This window comes from Stenella coeruleoalba (assembly GCF_951394435.1).
Source record: "Stenella coeruleoalba genome assembly, chromosome: Y".
Taxonomy (NCBI): domain Eukaryota; kingdom Metazoa; phylum Chordata; class Mammalia; order Artiodactyla; family Delphinidae; genus Stenella; species Stenella coeruleoalba.
The window spans coordinates 2103059-2123522 of NC_137168.1; positions in this window are offsets into that span (position 1 = coordinate 2103059).

Genomic DNA, 20464 nt, shown 5'->3' on the forward strand with positions numbered 1-20464 from the left:
AGTCCCTATGGTTCCCATGGACCGGGCCCACCCGCGGCACCTGTCTCCCGATGGGTCGGGACGGGTACCAAATCCTGGGACGCCGCCGCTAGGACAGCGGGCTCTGGTTCCACAGCAGGCCGCTGCCCGCAGCCCTGCGCAGCTGGAAGGACTACCCGGTCCGCGGGTCCTTGGTGCTCCAGGCCTGGAGGCGCCTTCCCAGAGGGCCGCCCCTCCGCACCTTCTCGAGGCTGGGGTTTTCCGGCCGTGGCAACGGTTTCACGATGAGGTCCCGGTGGAACGCCCGCCTCTCCTGCCACACGCAGAGCCTGGTGGGCGTCCGTACCGCCCCCGTTGAAAGCCTAAGCAGCTTGTCCACGTGTCCGCCCAGCCAGGAGTCCCCGGAACCCTGTGCCAAGGAGACCGAGCTGAGGGCCCTCAGCCGACGCGAGCAAGGACAAAGGCGGCTCGACGGGCCTCTGAGGTCTGAGAGCCCCGAGCCCAGGCTGTCGGCCTTCCGGCCCGTGTTGAGAAATGGAGTGCTCCCTGCCTTTGTGTCCAGGCTGGGGCCTCTGAGAAGAAGCATCTGCTCCCGGTACAACCGCCTCCGAGAAGAGGAAACAGAGCCCCGGCCAGACAGCAGCCCTGCCTACTGCTAACCCTGCTGTGAGGCCCCCCCCAACCCCCACCACCACCCCGACCCCCCGCACCTCCACCTGCACCCCCCCACCCCACCCCCACCACCGACCCAGAGCACAGTCTTGTATTTCGTTCATTAATATGCAACAAATTCCACTATTATAGCTCCCCAAGGGCAAGGATAAGCCTGGTTTTAGCTGCACTGCATCCCCAGCACCCAGCACGGGGCCTGCCCTCAGAGGATCCTGGGATAAGCAAGCCATGGTTTTCTTGTTGGTTCTTGGTTCCCTGACTCATAAATGGGCCATCATGCATCCAGTTGCATAATTAGAAACAAAAGCTTATCCTTGACCCGTTGTCCTCTCTTCCTTCTCAGCCCATCCCCGTGGCTCTGAAATCCCTTCCCTGCCCCCTCTCTCCACCAACACACCATACTCCAAATAGCTATCATCTCCCACCTGCACTACTCCACCTGCTGCCCAACTGGGTCCTCCTCTCGACTCCAGGCGCCTGGACTCTCTGTCTTCCACACTGTGGCCAAAGTGTCTTGTAAACACAAATTCTGTCATGACACTCCTTCCACAAAACTCCTCGTCGCTTTACAGATAATATCAACGACTTCCCTGATGGTGCAGTGGTTAGCAGCCCGCCTGGCAATGCAGGGGACATGGGTTCGGGCCCTGGTCCGGGAAGACCCCACCTGCCATGGAGCAGCTAAGCCCGGGCGCCACAACTACTGAGGCTGCGCTCTAGAGCCCGTGAGCCGCAACTACTGAGCCCGCGTGCCACAACTACTGAGCCTGCGTTCTAGAGCCCGCGTGCCACAACTACGGAAGCCGGCATGCCTAGAGCCCGTGTTCTGCAACGAGAAGCCACCGCAATGAGAAGCCCGTGCGCAGCAACGAAGAGTAGCCCCCGCTCGCTGCAACTAGAGAAAAGCCCGTGCACAGCAACAAAGACCCAACGCAGCCAAAAATAAATAAATAAATGGATCCATTAATTTAAATAAATAAATAAATAAATATATATATATATATATATATATATATATATATATATAAAAAACATCAAAACTTCTCAACAGAGCCCACACATTCTTTGGCCTGACCCTTCCTTCCGCCCGAAGCTCATCATGCACCATGGTCCTCCCCACTGCTCCACTTCCAGGCACCTTGCCCTCCTTCCACCCTTCACTCTCCCCAAGTTCCTTCCTATAATAAGCCTTTGCATGTGCTGGTCCTTCCACCCTCCTTCCTTTCATCCCCTGGTTCACTTTTACTCCTGCTTTAGACCTCACACAAATGCCAGTTCCTGCGGCCCCTCGTGAGGCCAAAGCCCCTACGTACTTCTCCTCCCTGTAATGCTTGTCAAGATTACACACTTGCATTTGGTTCATTAATATGCAACAAATTCCACTACTATAAGCTCCCCTAGGGCAAGGATAAGCCTGGTTTTAGCTGCAATGCATCCCCAGCACCCAGCACGGGGCCTGCCCTCAGAGGATCCTGGGATAAGCAACCCTACGCACTGGCAGAGATGGTGGATTCTGCAGTCAGACTGCCTGGTTCAAACCTGACCCCTGCCCCTTGCTGACTTGACATCTTGAGTAGGCCACGTAATGTCTCTGCGCCTCAGTTTTCTCATCCACCTCATGAGAATGGGAATACCCATGCCACCTTCCTCAAAGGGTTGTTGTGAGGGCTAAATGAGCTGATGTGAGCAAAGTGATTAAGAGGGTCCCAGCTTGAAAAGTAAACTAAGTTCTCAAGGAATGCTGCCGGTTAGAATGATTATTACTCATGGAGCGAGGGAACAAAATGGTGGATACACTGATGTGTACAGATGGATGACTAATAAGGAAAAATATAAAGAAAAAGAAAAAGAAAATTATACCATTGGAATTTCTCTGTTTTCAAAATCATATACCTGGGGATCATTCTTAAATAAGGAATCGGACCAAAACAAGAATAACAACAGGAATTCATCAGTGAGCGGACAGTGTTAGGGATCTCATCCCCCACACTCACCAGCTGACCACACCGTGGCATCCCAAAACATGTGGCCTCTCTCTGACCTCAGAAACCTTCTGGGGCTTCCTCATTAAACTCTGTTTAGTGTCCTCACCATTCAACCATCCACCTGTCACATGTGGACAGAATCTGTTGACCGCTTTTGGATTCACTGCAGGCTTCTACTTTCCGTCTCCCATGCCAGCCATGGAGCTGGCCGAATAGGTCCCTTCTGCGCGTGCTTTTGAGGAAAATTTTCACAAGAGATTGATTCACACCACCGTGAACAGACCTCCAAACCTCAGCACTGTAATCAGTTACCCAACAGCCCTTGCAAAGTTTGTTTTGGAAGCAGGAAATTTTCAACTATTCATTATCAGTAGAAATGAAAGACGAGAAATCTTATTAGCGTTGAGAGAGAACACTATCTATCTGTGAATGGATGAGGACTGAAACCTTTAGGAGAGTCCACATGGAATCAGTGCTGTCCAGGTTAAAAAATAAGTCCCGAAAGGCTTTCACCAGGTCCTTAAGAATAAAATTACACAAAGTGACATTAGCAAACATTCTAGCCTCTGTAGAAATACAAGTAACTTCGCTCTTTTCCCTTAAAGGAGCATTCAAGTGCATTTTGTCCATTTTTACAGTAATGAAAGAGAGTGCCCTTCAGTCAATTTTCAGGACCTGGTACAAATTATTATATTTCCTCCCTTTAAATGTCAAGGGCAAAAAGTGGAGGGCTCCCCCGCCACCCAGAGCCAAGCGCCTGGGCCAGCAGTGGGAGCTGAAGGATCCCCTATGCTCAGAACACAGGGGCGCCCCGCGAGGCCCCGAGTGGCTCCGCGAGGCCCCGAGTGAGTCCGAGAGGCCCCGAGTGAGTCCGAGAGGCCCCGAGTGAGTCCGAGAGGGCCCGAGTGAGTCCGAGAGGCCCCGAGTGAGTCCGAGAGGGCCCGAGTGAGTCCGAGAGGCCCCGGCCTGGCGCGCGCAGGACCTCGTGCCCAGAGGTTCCAACGCCCCGCGAACCATCCCCCACCCCGATGCCAATGGTCGCCTCAGCGTCGTAAGCTTGACGTCTACAGACTTCGGGGCCGCCCAGAAGCCAAAGCCCGTCGAAGGTCCGACCCCACTGACCCGCGAGCATGGGCAGCTACCTGAGCAGGTACCTGGGCACGGCCAAGGCCACGCAGCCAGCCCACGCCCGGAAGCGCCGGTCCCCACGGTTCCCATGCACCGGGCCCGCCCGCGGCACCTGCCTCCCGATGGGCCGGGCCGGGTGCCAAATCCTGTGCCACCGCCGCCGCCGCCGCCACCGCCGGGATCGCGGGCTCTCGTTCCGCAGCAGGCCGCTCCCCGCCATCCTGCGCAGCTGGAAGTACTACCCGGTCCGCGGGTTCTTGGTGCTCCAGGCCTGGAGGCGCCTTCCCAGAGGGCCGCCCCTCCGCACCTTCTCGAGGCTGGGGTTTTCCGGCCGTGGCAACGGTTTCACGATGAGGTCCCGGTGGAACGCCCGCCTCTCCTGCCACACGCAGAGCCTGGTGGGCGTCCGTACCGCCCCCGTTGAAAGCCTAAGCAGCTTGTCCACGTGTCCGCCCAGCCAGGAGTCCCCGGAACCCTGTGCCAAGGAGACCGAGCTGAGGGCCCTCAGCCGACGCGAGCAAGGACAAAGGCGGCTCGACGGGCCTCTGAGGTCTGAGAGCCCCGAGCCCAGGCTGTCGGCCTTCCGGCCCGTGTTGAGGAATGGAGTGGTCCCTGCCTTTGTGCCCAGGCCGAGGCCTCTGAGAAGAAGCATCTGCTCCCGGTGCAACCGCCTCCGAGAAGAGGACACTGAGCCCCGGCCTGACAGCAGCCCTGCCTGACGCCCACCCTGCTGTGAGGCCCGTCCCACACACCCCCACCGCCACACCCCCACCAGCACCCCCCCACCCCCCACCCTCATCCCCACCCCCACCCCCACCCCCACCCCCACCACCGGCCCAGGGCACAGTCACAGAGCCTCGCTGCAGAGATGGGAGCGGATCACCACTCCCGGGCCTGGGCCTCCTGCAGCCTGACGTCCCCCGTGAGTCCTGAGAGCCAAGGCCACCTCCTCCTGACACTCAAACCCACATTTCTTTTACCCAGCTGACCCCTGCCCTACCCCTGCCTGAGTCACTGGCACGGACCGCCAGGCCAGCTCCCTCCACTCCAGCCAGGAGCTGCCAAGCCCCAGAGCCACCTCTCCTACCTGCAGAGCCCGCCCCGAAGAAGCACCGCTGACGTCCAGGCCTGCACTCCCTCCTGCCCACCCACCCTTGCTGCCTTTGCCCCTGACAAGACTCTTCTCAGGAAGGCGTGCGTCTCCCCTACTGCCCACTTCATACGGTTTAAAGGTGGTTCTTATGTTAAATAATACTAAAATAGCTTCATTATCCTAGAGATTGTCATGGTCTTTCTTTCAAAGATTCAAACATTAGGATTTCATCCACATGATGGTTTCTCCACCCTGGCTCTGTTGGGGCCAGACAAGTCTTTGTGGGGTGCAGACCTCTGCATTGTAGGGTTTTAGCAAAATCCCTGGTCTCTGTCCTCTAGGTGCCAGTAGATAATCCATATTGTAAACATACAACGCGTCTCCAGGCCCTGCCAGATGTTTGGGGGGGAGGGGCGGGGCGCGCGGTGCACAATGACACTGGTGGAGAGCCACTGAGGGACAGTGCCCTCTACTGGCAGAAACATCACGCCCGGTCTCCCAAAATGTGCCTTTTTCAAAGACACAGAGAGGAACAAAATGAAGTGGTGTGTGCTTGGCAAAAACATATCCCCCACTTTGCAGAATGCTGTGGGGTGCGCATGACTCATGTTTTGGGCCTTATTAACAATCAGACAATGCGGTTTTTTAAAATGAGCTACTCATTTATCATCTTCAGTCTCGCAAAAATTGAAAAGTTAAAAAATATCAAATGCTGGAAATGATGCAGAGAACTGGAATCCCAGGCAGTGCTGTGGGTGTCGATAGGTCCAGCCCTTCTGAAGCGGCATTTGGAAGTGTTTCCTAGAAGACAGTGCGGCCACCAGAAACACTCTTACACACACACACACACACACACACACACACACAGACAGACACACACACACAGACACAGACAGACACACACACAGACACACACACACACACACACACACACACACACTGGTGAGGATGTTCTTCGCAGCCCCCTTTGTCAGAGCAGAGCATTGGAAGAACCTAAATGTCCACCAACAGGGGAAGGGATAAAGTAAATATGGTATTGCTATCAAGGGACTACTATTCCACAGATTAAAGGAAAGAAAGAGCCCAGGGTTTCTGCACTGTTCGGTCTGGGCCAGGTAATTCTATGATGTGGATGCCCTGTGCGTTGCAGGATGTTTAGAAGCAAACCCGGCCTCTGTGGACTCGATATCATCAGGACCTCCTCCAGTAAAAACAATCACACATGTCTCCAGCCACTGCCAAACACTCGCTGAAGGACAAAAATCACCTCCAGTTGGGAACTACGGATCTAGAGTTACACATTTTTTTTAAACGAGTATATCTCAAAAATACACTGTCAAATGAAAACGATGGGAAGTGGCATATTATGGGTAGCACAAGCCGTTTATATAAATCAAAATATATATATATACAAAGTAATATTGCTAGCATAACACAGGGGGCCGGAAACCAAGTAAATGGTCATTTGGACACTTAGCCTGTATTGTTCTTTCCATCTAAAGCCACTTCAAATACTGTTCAAACATGAATTTCAAGGTTTCCCCTTTGAGGGTCAGAGAATGAGCTGTAAACATAGCAAAGCCCCTTCTCCCTCCCATGGAGCATGCTTTCTAAGGGGGCAGAGACAGAAGGTAAACATTTAAATAAATGTACACACTGACAGGTGGGGAGATGTGCTCTGAAGAAACCAAGGCAGGAGGAGGGATGCACACAAGCTGCATCGACACACTGTGGCCCAAGCGCTTCCTCTGTCCCCATCACCATGGAACCCGCTATCCCTTACTATGAATTCAAGTCCTTCATTCCGTGTTTCCACTGGGTGGCAACTCAGGCTTTAACACAGCACCTCAGCAAATAACAGGAAAATATGTTATCTACTTAGAAATAAAGATGTCCAAAACATTAAAATTGCTGGCTGAAAATATTAAACTCAACATTTTCAATGGAGACAGTTACTGTTACATACAAAACAACCTGGGCTGAAACTCTATAAATCAAGCTTTTATTCTGAAGTTTACTCCCTGCCATTTGCTAGACATGAGACAAGGCACTGCACTCTGCGTGAGTTACCAGAAAGGACTTGAGACCTTCGTGTGTCAGTGAGGGTACGGTTAACTGCTTAGGGTCTTCCTCAGTAGAAGAGTAGTAAGTATCCCTCCTACATGATGGTTTAGCCAGGAAAAGTAAGTCAAAGGTTTTAAGCACACAAAACAGTAAGCTTCTGCTCTACAAATATCAACTACAGAAACAGAACTACAGAGATGTGTTTACATTTTGTTCTGATCCAGGCAGTTGAACTGGTAATGAGTAAACCCACTTCCCAAAGTAGCGAGCTTGTGGGGAAAGGGCCAGGGGAAAGCACAGCCCTGCTTCTGGAGCCAGCTGCAAGGCAGAGGCTGCAGAGGACGATGGAGACACCCCCGTGGGCTGGGGCTTCCTCCTTGTCTGGATGACCCTTTGGGAAATTAACGGATGTCCTGGCTACCTCAAGAGTAAGACACTGAGGTCCAACAAGAGATAAAATGCAGGCGGCCGGGAGCTCCTTCTACTGTGGCCATTCCCGCCACCTTCACCGTGGGAGTATCCGCGCAGGGGACTCAGGTGCAACACGAAGGAGAAATGGTGGGTGGGACACCGTCTGCTTGTGTCCACTGCAGCCCAGTAGACGGGACCCTGGTTTAAGAGCCAGGACGTCAAGCATTCACTCACAGATGTTTACCGAGAGCTAACAAGGATTAGCCGCTATGGTTAGGGAGGGTTAGGAAAAGCGTTCTACTGCAGGGGCATTTAGATTGCACGACCCTGCCCATAAGTGCCGGGTCTAGGAGTTTAGTGCTATTAAGACGCTTAATAGCACTAAGATCAAGGTCACAGTGTGAGCTCACCAGAAGATTAAAACCAAAGTGGGAGCCAAAACTCCCGAGATGCCCGGATCTGCCCACGAGGCTCCATGCTCCGTCGGAGAACAGACCCAGGACAGAGGGGAGGGCACAGGGCTTCTGGATTCCACGTGGTTTGTCCACAGTCTTTATCAGGAGGGGCTCTAATTTCTACCCACAGTAGAGCTTCATAGACTCCAAGCTTTGAGCACAAGCAAATATAGACCAATAAAATGGACAACATGGAAGAAATGAACATATTCTTAGAAAAGCACAACCTTCTGAGATTGAACCAGGAAGAAAGAGAAAATAGAAGCACTGATATTGAGATTGTGATTAAAAATCTTCCAAAAAACAAAAATCAAGGACCAGATGGCTTCACAGACGAATTCTATCAAACATTTAGAGAAGAATAAACATCTATCCTCCTCAAACTCTTCCAAAATATAGGTGAGGAAGGTATACTGCTAAACTCATTCTACGAGGCTACCATCACCCTGATACCAAAATGAGACAAAGATGTCACAAAGAAAGGAAACTACAGGCCAATATCACTGCTGAAGATAGATGCAAAAATCCTCAACAAAATACTGGAAAACAGAATCCAATGGCACATTAAAAGGATCACACACCATGATCAAGTGGGGTTTATCCCAGGAATTCAAGGATTTTTCAATATACACAAATCAATCAATGTGATAAACCATATTAACAAATTGAAGGAGAAAAACCATTTGATCATCTCAATAGATGGAGAAAAAGCATTTGACAAAATTCAACACTGATTTATGATAAAAAAAAAAACTCTAGAAAGTAGGGATAGATGGAACTTATCTCAACACAATTAAGGCCATATATGAAAAATCCACAGCCAACATCGTTCTCAATGCTGGAAAACTGAAACCATTTCCTCTAAGATCAGCAAAAAGCAAGGTTTTTCACTCTCACCACTATTATTCAACATAGTTTTGGAAGTTTTACCCACAGTAATTAGGAAAGAAAAAGAAACAAAATAACCCAAATCTGAAAAGAAGAAGTAAAGCTGTCACTGTTTGCAGATGACATGATGCTATACCTAGAGAATCCTAAATATGCTACCAGAAAACTACTAGAGCTAATCAATGAATCTGGTAAAGTTGCAAGACATAAAATTAATGCACACAACTCTCTCGCATTCCTATACACTAATGATAAAAATTCTGAAAGAGATATTAAGGAAACACTCCCATTTACCATTGCAACACAAAGAATAAGATACCTAGGAATAAACCTACCTAAGGAGACAAAACACCTGTATGCAGAAAATTATGAAACACTGATGAAAGAAATTAAAGATGATACAGATAGATGGAGAGATACACCATGTTCTTGGATTGGAAGAATCAACATTTTAAGAATAACTATACTACCCAAAACAATCTACAGATTCAGTGCAATCCCTATCAAACTATCAATGGCATTTTTCAAAGAAGTAGAACAAAATATTTTACAACTTTTATGGAAACATAAATGACCCCGAATAGCGAAAACAGCCTTGAGAAAGAAAAATGGAGCTGGAGTAATCAGGCTCCTGGACTTCAGATTCTACTACAAAGCTACTGTAATCAAGACAGTATGGTACTGGCACAAAAACAGAAATATAGATCAATGGAACAGGATAGAAAGCCCAGAGATAAACCCATGCACATATGGTCACGCTGTTTTTGTTAAGGATGCAAGAATATACAATGGAGAAAAGACAGCCTCTTCAATAAGTGGTGCTGGGAAAACTGGACTATTACATTAAGAGAATGAAATTAGAACACTCCTTAACACCATACACAAAAAGAAACTCAAAATGGATTAAAGACCTAAATTCAAGGCCAGACACTATAAAACTCTTATGGGAAAACATAGGCAGAGCACTCTATGACATAAATTACAGCAATATTCTTTTTGTCCTACCTCCTAGAGAAATGGAAATAAAAACAAAACTATACAAAGGGACCTAATGAAACAAAAGCTTTCAGCAAGGGAAACCATAAACAAGATGAAAAGACAACCCTCAGAATGGGAATAAATATTTGCAAGTGAAGCAGCTGACAAAGGATTAACCTCCAAAATTTACAAGCAGTTCATGCAACTAAATATAAAAAAAATAAAGAACTCAACCAAAAATGGACAGGAGGTATAAATATACATTTCTCCAAAGAACATATGCAGATTGCCAACAAACACATGAAGAATGCTTAACATCACTAATCATTAGAGAAATGTAAATCAAAACTACAATGTGGTATCACCTCACACCAGTCAGATTGGCCATTATCAAAAAAATCTACAAACTATGAATGCTGGAGAGGGTGTGGAGAAAAGGGAACTTTCTTTCACTATTGGTGGGAATGTAAATTGATACAGCTACTGGGGAGAACAGTGTGGAGGTTCCTTTAAAAACTAAAAATAAAACTACCATACGACCCAGCAATCTCACTACTCGGCATATACCCTGAGAAAACCATAATTCAAAAAGAGTCATGTACCAAAATGTTTGTTGCAGCTCTATTTACAATAGCAGGACATGGAAGCAACCTAAGTGTCCATTGACAGATGAATGGATAAAGAAGAAGTGGCACATATATACAGTGGAATATTATACAGCCATAAAAAGAAACGAAATTGAGTTATTTGTAGTGAGGTGGATGAACTCAGAGTCTGTCATACAGAGTGAAGTAAGTCAGAAAGAGAAAAACAAATACCGTATGCTAACACTTATATATGGAATCTAAAAAAAAAAAAGGTTCTGAAGAACCTAGGGGCTGGACAGTAATAAAGTTGTAGACATAGAGCATGGATTTGAGGGCACAAGGAGGGGGAAGGGTAAGCTGGGACGAAGTGAGAGAGTGGCATGGACTTATATATACTACCCAATGTAAAATAGATAGCTAGGGTTAAGCAGCCGCACAGAACAGGGAGATCACCTCAATGCTTTGTGACCACCTAGAGACGTGGGATAGGGAGGGTGGGAGGGAGACGCAAGAGGGAGAAGATATGGGGATTTATGTGTATGTATAGCTGTTTCACTTTCTTATAAAGCAGAAACTAACACACCCTTGTAAAGAAATTATACTCCAATAAAGATGTGAAGAAAAGCAGACCTAAGCATTCGTGTTTAAAATATAACCAAATTGACCTTTCAAAGACATAGGCATACTTTTTAATACATAGTGTTAGGACAATGGTCTATCTACTTGGAAAGAAAGAAATATGAATGTACCTTATATATAAATATATATAATTCTAGTTGCTGTAAAGAGCTAGAAATAAAATATTGTACTTAATATCGTATAAAGGAAGGGAGCAAATGTTAAGCCTGTGTTGTCACTGGTTTGAACCCCTTAGAAAATACCAAAACACATGGTAACACATAGCAAGGAATCTATCTTTCTAACTCAGGGCCTTGTCCCTCTCAGCACCTCAAACCAGTTTCACATTTCAGAATCTATCTCTTGCAATATTGCTCAGGGTTTTGCACACCTGGAAAAAAGGGTGTAGAGGATATTAAAAATTAAAAACTCCAGGTACTGTAGCACTGTTCGAGCTCTCTTTTTCTCTGTCTCTAATGCTGCTTAACCCTTTGTGTCAGCATCATTTTCTCCTGAGGTGGGTGCCCTTCTTTTCATTCCAGCAAATAAGCAGTTCTGGATTTTATTCATATATTGTAGTGATCCTAGATGATAAAATATTATTTTTCAATGTCTTGAGTATATAAAATGCCTGGAAAGAACTCATATTTCCCTAGTTCAGATCCATTGTTTTACCTTAATTTATCATTGAGATCTGGTACAGGGTAGCCAGATCTACACCTATATATCTACCTGTCTATATCTCTATATATAGATATCTATATCGATATATCTATTTCTATGTATATCTCTATGTCTGTATATCTCTATCTACATCTATATTTATATCTTTTATTTATATATATCTAAATTAACTGTAGCCCAAATAATCCTGCATAAATAAAAACATAAAATCTCAGTAAACCAGAACTGTTCATTTAGCCTTCAGGTTTGAGGGCTGCCCATCTTGTCTGGTTTGGTCAGCCTGCTGCATGCATCTCTCACCTTCCTTCCAGCCTCGGCAGGCTCTTTCCATGGTCCTGGAAGAAGCACAAGATGGCAGGAGGAAAGATGCAAGGCTTCTCTGGGCTTGGGATTAGATTTAGCACTCTCTCCCTCAAGTCTCACTTTATTGATATAAGCCCTTCACATGGTCAAGCCCAAAGTCAAGGTACAGGGAGGTAAGAAACACACACTTCTTCAAGATCCCTCTCGCAGACGGACATACACAGATCACATGGCAAACAGTAAGAATCATGGAGGAGTGAAAAACTGGAGCCAGTAATGCCATCTACCACAGAAAACAATAACTGTCTTCACTGAGATTCAAGCTCACCCCTGTGGACTTGGGAGTAGAGTCTGTTATCAGAAGACAGAAGGAAGGGGAGCTTATAGAGATAATACTCAGAGGACCACATTCCAGATCATATGTTTAAACATAAAATAAAATTGTTACTTTTAAAGACAGGTTTAAGAATATTCATATGAAATATTTAAACAAAAGTTGCACTTCATTGCTAACATGTGCAGAGGTCCACAGCTGCCTTGTTCTCAAGTTTCCTCCTCTTCCTCCTAGAGCTTAGAGTGTACTCTTTGGTATCAGAAATGAGTAAACATCAACCACACAACTTGCTGCAGGCAGAAAGAATATTGAATGTATTACCCAGAAAGTGCCCAAGGGTTCATATATCTATCCAGCTAACTCAAACTGGAAGTCACATTTCTCACTGAAAGGAGAGTAGTATAAAGTCTTCTGCTACAGGGCTTGCAGAGAATACAGATGAACAAGAGAAAATGTGGAAAGCTGTACTATCCCAAAAATGGAAAAAAAGTGACATTCCTCAGTCATTATACTTTCAGCCTTTTTCACTGGGTAGAAGTTCAATCTAACAATACAGTAGAATGAATTTTAATCAACTATGACTACATTATTTCTATGCATGAAAAAATGTACTCAATAAATGTTTTCTCAGCAAAATGCAGAAAGCAATGTAGAGAGAATATTCTTAAAATAGTAATAATAAAGGCTTAACACAGGGAAATGAACCCAAAACAGAAATGTAAAGGGACAGAATAGTATGGGAAGAACATACAAGTATCAATAAAAGGAAAAATACAGAGAAATATGTACTACAGTTCATCAGCATAAAGGAGCTAGAGTTAACCCAGGCTTCTATTGTATAATACTGTCTTTCAAATATATATATATATATATATAATTATATACATATAAATTCTTAAGGAATATCATCTTAAAATGTTTATAGTTCTCATAGTTTTAAATACACAATTATTTTGTTATATTTTGTGATATCCTATAGGAACCCCTCCATTTGTTATCAATAGATTATTAGATTATAGGTTATTAATAAATGTGTTGTTATTAATAAAAGAATCCAAGCTGTAAAATAGTACCCATCATTTTGTACACCCAGGCTGTTAGGATTCAGTTGGCATTAGTTAAAGAAACAAAAATCCACAGAAAGAGCCAGGAGCCAAGTTTTCATCCTTTAAAGTGAGATGACCTGACAGCTGACATAAGTGATATTTAACAAATATTCCTGTAGTGCCAATGATTTATCTCACATATCACTGAAGAGTGGAATGGTAAATAAACTTTATATCTGTGTGACAGTGACGACCACAATTCAATTTCTGCTGCTATGACAAGAATAGAAAGACCTGGAAGAAACTAAAATTAGGCATTTATGTACATTAATGGGCCTGCAAATATGGCATATTCATTTAACTGGCTTCTTTTCTGAGGACTTCTTTGAATTAAATTGTAATGGAAAAATTTTGTTCAATGCTTATATCTTAAATAGTTTGTGATCTGGCATTTAAATAGTATCTAAACATACATCAAAATCAGGTTGGGAGGCTTCCCTGGTGGAGCAGTGGTTGAGAGTCCACCTGCCGATTCAGGGGACACGGGTTCGTGCCCCGGTCCGGGAAGATCCCACATGCCGTGGAGCGGCTGGGCCCGTGAGCCATGGCCGCTGAGCCTGCGCGTCCGGAGCCTGTGCTCCTCAACAGGAGAGGCCACAACAGTGAGAGGCCCGTGTACCGCAAAAAAAAAAAAAAAAAAAAAAAGTGACCCTGTAGCTCCATGCCAATCTAGTACATGAAAACTTTAACTTACTTACTTCCCAGAAAGCGATTCATTTCTCTCTCCTCAAACCTTTGGAAGAACCTCATTAGACTTTCCAAATATCAATAACATACTTTACTCTCACAATTTTAGATCAATATATTTATCAGAACTCAAAGAGTTATCTTCCATTACTTTCAAAGTAATAATTTGGCATCCATAGCATTATAAGTTGAATATAATACAGATAATAAGTGGATCATTTTTATATTTTTATATATGAATAGAAACTCAGTTTTTTATTTGGAGAAAACAAATACACATGGAACCAATGAATTTTGTTTATCATGGACTGAGGATATGGGGAGGGGGAAGGGTGAGCTGTGACAGGGCGAGAGAGAGTCATGGACATATACACACTAACAAACGTACGGTAGATAGCTAGTGGGAAGCAGCCGCATGGCACAGGGATATCGGCTCGGTGCTTTGTGACAGCCTGGAGGGGTGGGATAGGGAGGGTGGGAGGGAGGGAGACACAAGAGGGAAGAGATATGGGAACATATGTATATGTATAATTGATTCACTTTGTTAAAAAGCAGAAATTAACACACCATTGTAAAGCAATTATACCCCAATAAAGATGTTAAAAAAAAATTCTTGAATAGAATATACTCAATCAAAATTTAATATTAACCTATTTAACTTATTTATGTTAATATACAGTATTAAAACAACATTTGTTAAAAGTTTCATTCAAATTTTATAATATAAATTTGGAAGTCATCAACTAACATAATTTAACTTGTAAAAATTTTTCTTCATATAAGCTAAATAATTTATTATTCTCTATATGTATAGGAATATATATATGTGTGTGTGTGTGTGTGTGTGTGTGTGAATGTATACCTATGTCAGTAAAGCAGTAGAGCAGGCTGGAGATGTATGGAATTGTTAACATGGCAGCTCTGAGTCTTAAGGCAGTATGGATGCAGGATTCCTTCTTTAAGGTATCTCAGTGTTTTCCCTTAAGGCCTTCAAAAGATTACATGAGACTCACCCACATTATGGAGGGTAAAATGCTTTACTCAAAATCTATTTTTTAAAAAAATTTTTATTGGAGTATAGTTGATTTACAATGTTGTGTTAGTTTCAGGTGTATAGCAAAGTGAATCAGTTATACATATACATTTATCCACTCTTTTTTTTTTTTTAAGATTCTTTTCCCATATAGGTCTTACAGAGTATTGAATAGAGTTCTCTGTGCTATACAGCAGGTTCTTATTAGTTATCTATTTTATATATAACAGTGTGTATATGTCAATCCCAATCTCCCAATTTATTTCTCTTCCCCCAATCCCTTGGTAATCATGTTTGTTTTCTACATCCATGACTCTATTTCTGTTACACAGAAAGGAAAATATCATATGATATCACTTATATGTGGAATCTAAAAAAAAAAAGGTACAAATGAACTTATTTTCAAAATTTATTGATTTAAATGTGATCATATCTAAAACATTTTTTGCTGCAACATCTAGATTGGTGTTTGCCCCCATACAGGGTACCATGGTTTAGCCAAGTAAAATTAACATACACACACACACATATATATATGTACATATGTGCATATATATATATATAGACACATTGCCTTGTATTTGATAAGCTAATTTGTTTCTTTGGTAGTTACAAAAAATAATAAAGTCAATCATGTCAAATCAAAATAAATACCAAGTCAGTTAAGCTCAAATTAGTAATATTTTTTGTTTATAAATTATACCTAATTTTGAAACTGTTAGAAATTTAATATAAAATTAACTAGCTCTAGGGGCTTCCCTGGTGGGGCAGTGGTTGGGAGTCTGCCTGCCGATGCAGGCGAACACGGGTTCGTGCCCCGGTCCGGACAGATCCCACAGGCCGCGGAGCGGCTGGGCATGTGAGCCACAGCTGCTGAGCCTGCGCGTCCGGAGTCTGTGCTCCACAACAATGAGAGGCCCGTGTACTGCAAAAAAAAAAAAAAAAAAAAAAAAAATCCAGCTCTAGTGAATACAAATACAATTAATAGGGAAAAAAGATAATTTTCCTTTTGAAAAAGCAAAATCAAAGAGACAAGATAGAGAAATACTCCCTCCAGAACAAGAGTAAACAATAGAGCCAGTGAGCATAGCATGGGGAGAAAACTGCTCCTAACCTCCTCAGCACCTGTGTGTGGAGAGAATGACTTCTGAGAGACCAGTCATTAGCCTAGAGGGCACAACATGCTGAGATTATCTTGTTGGCCTCAGCCTGATGTTAGACATTCAATATTGCCTTTGTGGATTTACACTGGAGCCAGAGAAATATGCTTAGTTATTAAAGGAATGTAACTAAATACATTATAAAATATTCCTGAACTGTGATGAAATTACAAAGTTTTCTACTAAAAATAAATGCCTCCAGATGCGTATGTATGCTTTGATTCATTTATTTACTTATTCAGCAAACTGTTGTGCGCATGTATGTTCCCTGCACTTTTCTAGGTTCTGAGAAAACAGGAGTTAATTTGAGAAGAAAAGTTTCTAATCTTGTTAAGCTTTTATTTCTGAAGAGGAGCAGAAAAATCAACATACAAATAAAAAAGAAAATAGTCAATGATAAACCCTATAAAGAGAATTCAAATCTAGTGGGGAACCATTGCCTGAGTGAGTGCTTTTGAGTGTGTAGTCAGGAGGTGCCTCGAAAGTTGACATTTAAACAGACGTCTTAACAACAGGGAGGTGCACTGGCCACCGAAATAGCAGAGAAAGGAACACCTAGGCAAATGGCAGGAACAGTGCAAATACCCTGAGTAGGGGACAGTATGGCATAATCAACTGTAGCACAGCCTGCAAAAGGGAACTCAGTACTGGATGCATTTGAAGAGAAGGCATGAGTCAGAGCCTGCTCTAGACCTTGGTAGGAGATCTGCAGGTACTAAAATGGGCAAAGGAAAGCCGGGAGATTTTTTTTTTAAACAGAAGAGATGTATTATTGGTCAGTCTCTTAAAAATGATCAGTGTGGCAATTTTGAGGAGAATGGATTGCAGAGAGATGGGCAAAATGAAGGAGGATAGTTAGAGGAACAAGAAAAATAGGTCTCTGGATTCTTCTGCATTTTCTCCGAGTATTAATATGACTTCATTTCTTCTTAATGTTTGAGTTTTTCCATGTGGAATTCGTTTTGGTGTAAGAACTAAAATAGAATACATCTTATTATTGTATACATAGTTAGCCTCTTGCCTCAATATCATTTGAATATTGAAAGGATGATTTAAAATATTTGTAGATCCATAGTAAAAGAAATTACTCGGTACTTGTTGAGGAAAATGAGTTGAAAAGTGCATGCAAGTATTCCTCTCCCGAATACATACCTCAGGGTAATTCTTGCAAAGATCCATGCAAGGATGCTGTATATTGCAACAGGGAGCTGGAATCAACGTGTGTATCCATCTCTAAAATAATGGATACATAAAATGTATTGACTCATACTATGAAATGCCACACAGCAATTGCAAGCAATAAACCAGATATGTGACATGGATTGGTACCTAAACAATGCTGGATGAAAAAACTAGGACACAGGTGGAATTTCTAAAACCCTAATGGAATTGAAACACACAGAAACTGCACCATATTTTATAAGGATACATTTAAGCTTAAGAACATATATCAAATACATCACTAATGGTTTCCTCTCAGAGAAAGGCAATGTGGCAGGGATTAGGGAAGTAGAGACAAAATAAAACATGAAATGGGCCTTGTGATGAGCAGTGATTTTGATGTGTTAACAGTAAGGAGAAATATAAGGTGCACTCCAATATCAGACGTGAAAAATGTGGAAAAGTGTGCCCTAGATTTGATGACATATGGTAAACATTACAGCCTAACATAGAATAAGAAAAAGCATTTCATTCAATACTACCATAAGATTTTAATATATGTTTTAAATTTAAAAATTTTAAATGTATGTTTTAAAAGTTAAAATAATTAAAATGTGCCAAGATATTTAACATACATGTAACCATGGTCTCCTGTTTAACCTTAGGATGTTTCTGCTTTAACCTGGACCAGTTGTTTTCCAGTTGTCACAAGCAGACTCTGCCTCCTAATCTCTACCACTAAAATCTCTTCCCTCCTTTACCCACATCACTGGTACAGTCTTGGTACAAGTTCTTATAGTTCCTTGTTTGGATTATTGCCATGGTTTTCCTAATTGGTCTCATAGGGTCTGGTCTTGTTGGAAGCTATAAAACTGCACGATCTTTCCAAAAATGCAAATGTGATAATAACTCCCTTTTTAAAACTCTTTTGATGTTTATACATTGCCTCAAGAATAAAATCCAAATGCAGCTTGGTTGTTAGTATATGACCTTCATTGTCTGGTCTTTGATTACCACCCCTTTCCCATATCCTACCATGTCCTTCCAGGCTTTCTTCTCCATTCTTGTTCTCTTATAATTTTCTTCATTTCAGAGGAGAATGCCAGTAATTTACCCTTCTGACTCTTCACTGACCATAACCTAATCAGTTAAAAGCTCTCAATGCCTTAGAATGCATGGAGGACCCAGATCAGGTTGTTTAACAGCTATTCTGTGCACTCATTCCAGACACTGTGTATAAACCTAGGATCTCACTACTGCTCATCTCTTGGCTCCCATGACTCTTCACCTCACTGTGAACTCCTTCAAAGGAAAATCTGCATCTAAATTTTTCTTGCAATCAACCAGTGCCTAGTATGATTCATAACATAAAGTAGAATTCAAAAATATTCATTTAGTAAAAGAAATTTGTAATTATCTTCAATTAAAAATAAAATATGTTTTTAAAATAAAAAATGACTTGTAAAATACCAATATACAACTTTGAAAAATTTTGGAAATGGTAAAACTATGTGAAGGTCAACTTCATTATGAGCACAAATAAACATCCAAGAAACCCCATTCACCCAAATTCAAAACAATAACAACGACAAAAATATAAACATGATGATAAATGAATAAATGTGCAAGTAGAACGTAATAAATTAAACTGGTCTAAATCAAGTGTTATTGTTAACATTAATTAAGAGGTAAGAAAATTCAGAAGAAACATTTAAATAAGAAGTAAATTTAATTGATGAATAGCATATAAGACCCATGATTGATCAAAAGTGAGCAGTTGGGTGATTTTAACTTACTTGACTAGTTTGAAGTCTTAGTTTAGGAAATTACTAATAAAAAGTAATCTGTTCTGAACACTATCAAGAAGACTTATTCCTTGGCCCTCCCTATGATGAAACAATCCTTGTTAACTGCTTTCTGTGGGGGATTTTAGAAGAAATCAAAACTCTGGAATTAAGGTAGCAAAAACCATGCTGATGCAAAGGTCATGGAATTTCAGTTAGGAAATGCATATGAGGAGTCAAAGAATAATGTATATAGACGTGTGGCTTGGTAAGTGCCTCAGTACTCCAGGTCACAGGAACCAGGAGGTGCAGGGAAACACACAAAGCAGTAGTGCAGACACAGCAGCTTTGGGAACACACTCAAGGAAATTGTGAGACAAGCATTCAGGGACGTAATCTGGGTTAGATGGAGTATAAATGATGAACACCTTCTTAATTAATTTTGGAATATCACAAATAATTGTGAATAGTCTTTATTAGTTTATATCCTCTGTCAATTTGTACTTGGAGAAAAATCATAATTACTAATAAAACAGGATTTTAATTTATTTTTTATTTTATTTATTTTTAAAGTGAGTACTAATTACATAAGGCCCTCAGGTATTTTGAGTTAGTTACAAATCCTTTCATTAGATGTTGCAGCTATTTACTATGTTATGACAAATATTTTATTAAATCTACCTGCTCTCTGTTTATAGACAGAGATTATCCTTTCTCATTTAAGAAATAAAAGAACTTAGAAATTTCAATGCAAATAACATATATATAAATATTATTTATATTAATATAAAGAAATATTTATCTTTTGTGTGTATATCTATATCTATTTTATTTTTTTTTGCCTAAGTGCTTAGTAAGACAACTATTTTTCATGAATAACTGAGGTGTCACTTGCACCTTTGCCTGACAAATGGGTATTATCTAGATACACTATTTGAAATACTAGAGTCCTTCCTCCAGATAGTGATTTACACACCATCCTCCCTGTCAGGGACACACAAATATTATATTACTGTGCTAGTATAAGATGCTCATGAGATGGACAAGTATTTTAGCAGCTCTTTATAAAATGTAAGGCATATAAATAAGTTACTTATTATCTTGTGTATTAATTGTGGTAGTGCAGTATCTTTGAAATATCACATATTAGCTTGATTTCTAGGTTCTGAAAATATGTTCTTTTGCCTTAAAACCTTTGGCTATGGATACAATTTATTAGACATTGGGCATACTGACAGGTTGTGACTAAGGTAGATGAAGTGACATGATTTCACGTCTTCATTGATGAATGCTTGGTGCTGGTTCCATTTCCTAATTTTATTACTTCACAAACCAGGCTCTTCTACCATTTAGA